This window comes from Pteropus vampyrus, unplaced genomic scaffold (assembly GCF_000151845.1).
Source record: "Pteropus vampyrus isolate Shadow unplaced genomic scaffold, Pvam_2.0 Scaffold461, whole genome shotgun sequence".
Taxonomy (NCBI): Eukaryota; Metazoa; Chordata; class Mammalia; order Chiroptera; family Pteropodidae; genus Pteropus; species Pteropus vampyrus.
The window spans coordinates 187668-193667 of NW_011889242.1; the positions used below are offsets into that span (position 1 = coordinate 187668).

Here is a 6000-nt window from a genome sequence, read left to right on the forward strand (position 1 = left end):
ATTATAGCTATTCTAACAGATGTGAGATGGTATCTCATTGTGGTTTCGATTTGCATTTTCCTAATAGCTAGCGATTTTGAGCATCTTTTCATGTATTTGTTGGCCATTTGTATGCCCTCTAGGGAGAAGTGTCTATTCAGGTCCTCTGCCCATTTTTTTGATTGGATCGTTTTTTTTGTCATTGTTGTTATTGAATTGTATGAGTTCTTTGTATATTTTGGATATTAGGCCCTTATCAGAGGCATTGCTTGCAAATATATTTTCCCATTCAGACGGTTGTCTCTTTACCTTGTTGATGATTTCTTTGGCTGAGCAGAAGCTTTTTACTTTGATGTAGTCCCATTCATTTATATTAGCTTTTACTTCCCTTGCTTTTGAAGTCAAATTCATAAAATCCTTTTTAAGTCCAAGGTCCTTGAGTTTAAGGTCCTTGAGTTTAGTGCTTATCTTTTCTTCTATGCATTTCATTGTTTCAGATCTTATATTCAGGTCCTTAATCTATTTTGAGTTAATTTTGGTATATGGTGATAGACAACAGTCTAGTTTCATTCTTTTGCAGGTGACTTTCCAGTTTTCCAAGCACCATTTATTGAAGAGGCTTTCCTTTCTCCACTGTACATTATTGGCTTTTTTGTCAAAAATTATTTGCCCATATAAATATGGGTTTATTTCTGGACTCTCGATTCTGTTCGACTGGTCCATGTGTCTATTTTTCTGCCAATACCATGCCATTTTGATTACTGTCACTTTGCAGTATAATTTGAAGTCAGGCAGAGTGATGCCTTCAGCCTCGTTCTTTTTTCTCAGGATGGCTTTGCTGGCCCAAAGTCTTTGAATTTCACTGTTTCCTCCCTACTTCTCAAAAGATATATTCGCTTCAACTCATATTTATTGAGCAGCTATTTTGTGATAGGCATCTTGCTTGGCTGGAGATATAACAAAAAGACGAATGCCAGAAAATAATGCAGGGATTCCTTAGTCATACAGGCTTGGGAGACTACATGCATTAACAATAGATGGCCAATAATTAATATTTAGAGTGACTAAAGTAGTAATTAATATCTGAGTAATTCTTCCTGCTATGCTTCATATATGATCTTTTTTTACTTGTTATTCTTACAGTAACTAGGTAAATATTTATGTTATCTTAAAGTTAAGATTTATAAAAATAAATGACTATTTATAAAAATAAATGACTGTGATATCCTCTCTTCGTCACCCATATCCAAGGACACCTATTTATGGGGCCATGTGAACACCGGTGCTAACCTAAAAAATAAAAGACATTTCAAAGTGAGAGGGAACAAGTATTTTTTCATGATCAATAAGAATGGTTATTCAGGATGCACTGATTAAGGCAGAAGCCCACATAGTGTTCAAATTAAGAGACAAAGGCAATGGAAAGAGGAACAATTACATCGATAGAAGGAAGATATTTCTATTGGTGCAGATAACATGGTGATGTTAATTCTAAGAAATGTGTTTAATTTTCAATCTAGTAGCCATCGGCCTGGTAATCATAATACCTGCTTCTTGTTATCTTTGCAAACAATTTTTTTTTTTTTTTTTGAGACACAAGGTTGCACAGGCCCAATGCAGAGGTTATTTTGCCCTTTTTAACATTCCAAAAGTTTGAGACTCAAGACGAGCAAGGCAGTTCCTCTAGCATGGCAGCTCCGCCTCCATTTTAAAGCGTCTACGTTTATGTTATTATTTACCCTGAAATGTCTACCTGGGGAGCTGCGACCTGGGGAAAAAAAAAAAAAAGATGTAAGTTATCCCTTTAGAGTTGTCAGATTTAACTATGAAGTGGCCTCTCCCATGGAGTATTTATTTATTAACTCAGTCATTCGTTCAATAATCCTTTCATTTATGCGTTCAGGCAATAAGCATTGATTAAGCTTCTACTACGTTTCAGACCTTCAGGTGTCAAAGAGGAATGAGATCTGGTCCTGCATTTAAGGCATTTTGGAATGGGACGACAGATTTAAAAATTTCAAGCCCACCATTACAGCTGAGCGGAAAGTACCAAGAAACGCCACAATTGCTCTAGAGGCGTCTTCAGGTATCCTTGAATGAGTTAGTGAAACTGTAGAAAGATGTTATATTTTTATTTTGGCAAAATCTCCCTTCTGAACAGTGAGATTAAAATCCAAGTTGCCCTTGCGTGGGTCGGAAATGAAGGCAAAATCAAAATCGCCAGGGGTAACGATATTCTCGGATCAGGACCGTGCCCTGTCCCTGACATCTAGGAAAGAAACCTGGGAAGGAGGCTCAGTGAAAGCAATCAGTGATAACCACTTCCCACATTCATTTTCCATCCATTTATATATCTTTTGCTTTTAAAAAAGCAGGAAAGAGATAGTAGGGGAATAAGGGGAAATACTACAGTGAAGGACACCTCCACCAAAGTCGGTTCCATGGTGTAATGGTTAGCACTCTGGACTCTGAATCCAGCGATCCGAGTTCAAATCTCGGTGGAACCTTTCCGTTTTCTTACTTTAGAACGAGTCATACGGCTTACAATGCCAGCACTTTGATCTTTGAGGGGCTCGGGCAGTGAGGAAACAGGAGACTGCAGCCTATCTGGCCGGTAACCGCAAGGACCACACTGTAAATCACTGAGTCTGTGTCCGTTCTGTTTCCACCAGAATAATTTTTCTCCCAGGACACCCCAAGGACAATGAACTTTCGGTAAACGAGCGTTCAATGAATAAACCAGAACACAGAGGAGAACGTGATCCGTGATTAAGTAGCAATCAAAAGAAAGGGGACAGACCTCACTGAGCGTCAGTCGTTAGGGTCGAAAAGGAAAAGGTAGAGAGAAGAACGAAAACAAAGAAAAGACTGAGAAAGTGGTTGAGGTTAGAGGGGAGGAAGAATCCCTGCCAGGGCTGGGACTCGAAACCGTGTCTACACACGCAGGACCGTATCCTGCTGGGAAAGCAGAATTTAAACCTGGCGCATATGACCACTCGGTCACCTTCACAACTGGAAGAGCGGTTTTCAAGTTACTAAATCTTCAATTGCGATGCATGTGCGCCCGCTATAAGCCATTAAATTTTCTCATAGTTTAAGGTTTATCCAATAAATAAAATGTATCTTCTCACTGAAGTCAGGAACTTTGACTGAAATCCGCGAGGCTTTCCTCTCAACCTGGGATACAGTTCGGCATTTCTCTCCTTTCCCTTCCTTCTGCCCCAGGGCACTGGAACTACAGGAGCCTGACAACCCAGAACCGACTCCTGTGGCTGGACAAAAAAGAACTCCCTTTATCCGTGACGATAAAGAACACTTAGCGCAGACGCTGTTCCCATTAAGACGCCTGGCAAACCAACCAAATTGGCAGGAGTTCAGGAGGGAAGAAGTGAGCGAGCCAGTGAAACTCTGGGGAGAAAACCGGTGAGTTAATATAGACCAAAGAGGGCGAAGTCAGTGGCCTTTAGGAGTCGTGCGCGTGAAGACTGGATGCTGATGTGACATTCAGGAGCTGGCTTGCTCAGGAGTTGAAAGAGGGCTAAGCGCGAGAGTGAAAATGCAGCCAGACTTCCAGAACCCCACAAACAGACTCATCCCCGCTCCGTTGGACTTTTTTTCTTTTTTTTTAATCTTTCAGAACATGTTTATAATTGGCATGCGTTTCTATTACCACGTATGGACCTGGGTGAATTGTACAGTGGATGTTATCGAAATGGTTTTGGTCGTTGTGGGAGTTTTACCACTCATCATTCTCGTGATTATTCCCTTGGTTTTCCTCTATTTCACCATACAAGTAAGTACATGGATTTTTCTGTGTACTAATAACTTAAAGTTCCCACTCAAATATTGTTTCAGACCCACTTAATCTGCCTTTTAGTCCAGATACTCCAAGATGCAGACTCTAAGAAATGATTAGGTATACTAAGAGAGTTACTGGCTGGAAAGGCCTATAACAAGATAATGGAGAGGGGGCAAGAGAAGGCCTGGTGAGCCCTCAGCAATGCAGGTCTGAATCCATTCCTCTGGAAGCTCTAATGCACAGACTCCTCGCTCAGACATGCTTGTGAGCAGGTTGGGTGTTATTTGTTGAGTTTTAGATATTCAGCTTATTATTATTTCAAGGGTGGAGATCAGGGGACATCTCTCACTCGGTAAGGTAAGAAAATATATTGTCTTCGTGAAAGAGAAATGAGTAGTTCTTAAAATTAGTATTATGATGGCAGAAAAATTTTTAAAGAATTTCAAAATAAAGTTGAAGAAATCTCCTAGAAAATGTGGGGTGAAGATGGAACATAGGAGAGAATCAATAAGAAAATAAAAGGGTGTATAGTAAAAGATATGCCATCAAGCTACCAAGGCTTTCAGGAAGAGAAAAGGAGAAAATGAAAGAAAGCAGATAAGGACGTAACACAAAATTGTTTTCCAAAATCGAAGACCATAAATCTCCAGATTTTGAAAGATCTTCCAGTCCATGGCCATGCCACCCTGAATGTGCCTGATCTCGTCTGATCTTGGAAGCTAGGCAAGGTTGGGCCTGTTTAGTACTTGGATAGGAGACCACCTAGGAATACCAGGTGCTGTAGGCGTAAAAAAAAAAAAAAAAAAAAAAAAAAAAAGCCTAAAAGACCTTCCAAATGCCCTGTATGTGTGACAAAAGCTCCATATCAAAGCGTATCATCATGAAATATCAGAACCTTAGGGATAAAGTGAAGATTCTAAAAGTTGCTAGAGAGAAAACAAAATACTTGCATATAAAGGATTAGGATTAGGAATCAGAATGGCATCTTTCTTTTCAACAACACTTGATTGCTGGAAAAAAGTGAAGCATTGCCTTCCAAATCATTTATATGAAGGAAAATAATTTCCACACTAGATTTCTGAAACCCAGCCAAACCCACCCAAACTCCCAAAATATTCACTTAGAAATGTAAGTGAATATTTTTAGTCTTGCAAGCTCTCAAAGAAATTTGCTTCCCATGCCATTTTCTCAGAAAGCTTCTGAGGAATTGTTCCACCAAACAGGAAATAGGAAAGAAGGAAAGAAGGAAAGAAGGAAAGAAGGAAAAGAAAGAAGGAAAGAGAGAGAGACAGAGAGAGAGAGAGAGAGAGAGAGAGAGAGAGAGAGAGAGAGAGAGAGAGAGAGAGAGAGAGAGAAAGAAAGAAAGAAAGAAAGAAAGAAAGAAAGAAAGAAAGAAAGAAAGAAAGAAAGAAAGAAAGAAAGAAAGAAAGAAAGATGTAAAATCCAGTAATAGGGCACCTAACACAGGAGAAAGGTAAAGACAACCTCCAGGGTGCCTGCTGCTTAGAAAGCAATCAGTCTAGAGTATAGCAGAAGGAAGGAGGACTACAAAAGGAATGTTTCCAAGGGAGAAAATAGACTAAAATATTGCTTCATGGGGTTGAACATAAAATGTGTCAAAAAGTTGGTGTTGAATTTAAAATAAATGTTCAGAAAAGTAAGCAAAGACACAAGAGACAATTCTTTTGGAAAATTGTTTGGCAATATCTAAGAAACTAAACATACCTATCTTGTGATCTATCAGTTCCACTTCAAGAAATGAGTGCACTTGTCCATCTACAGACATGTATAAGAATGTTCAGGGCAGCTTTATTCATAATAGACCAGAACTGAAGGCAACTCAATACCTATTGATGGCAAAATTGCTGCTATAGTTAAGAAGATTCTTACAAAGATGAGTAAAAAAAGCCAGACCCCAAAAAGTGCTTACCGAACGATTCTATTTATATGACATTCAAGAACAGGCGAAATTAAACAATATTTCTAGAAATTTGGAGTAGTGATTTCTTCTGAGCAACCTCCAGAGGGTGGGTGTTAATGGAGAAGAAGTATGAGAGAGCCTTTTGGGATGCTTCATTTTTATCTGGATGATAGCTACATACACGTAAACAATTCATTAAGCTCTGTAGTGAAAATTTGTGCACTTTTTGTGTATTTTACCTTAATAAGTTTAAAATTACAATGTGAGAATTGCTTTTTCAATGTCAATTAAATACTATCCA

The 6000-nt window shown here is 38.9% G+C and overlaps 1 non-coding gene and 1 pseudogene across 1 annotated transcript; both read left to right on the top strand.

Moving 5' to 3' along the window:
• Positions 1 to 2414: 2414 nt before the first annotated feature.
• Positions 2415 to 2486, top strand: TRNAQ-CUG. The gene has a single exon. It is a non-coding gene; the product is annotated as a tRNA-Gln (tRNA).
• Positions 2487 to 4446: 1960 nt separating this feature from the next.
• On the top strand, positions 4447 to 4565 carry LOC111732450 (annotated as a pseudogene).
• Positions 4566 to 6000: the final 1435 nt, after the last annotated feature.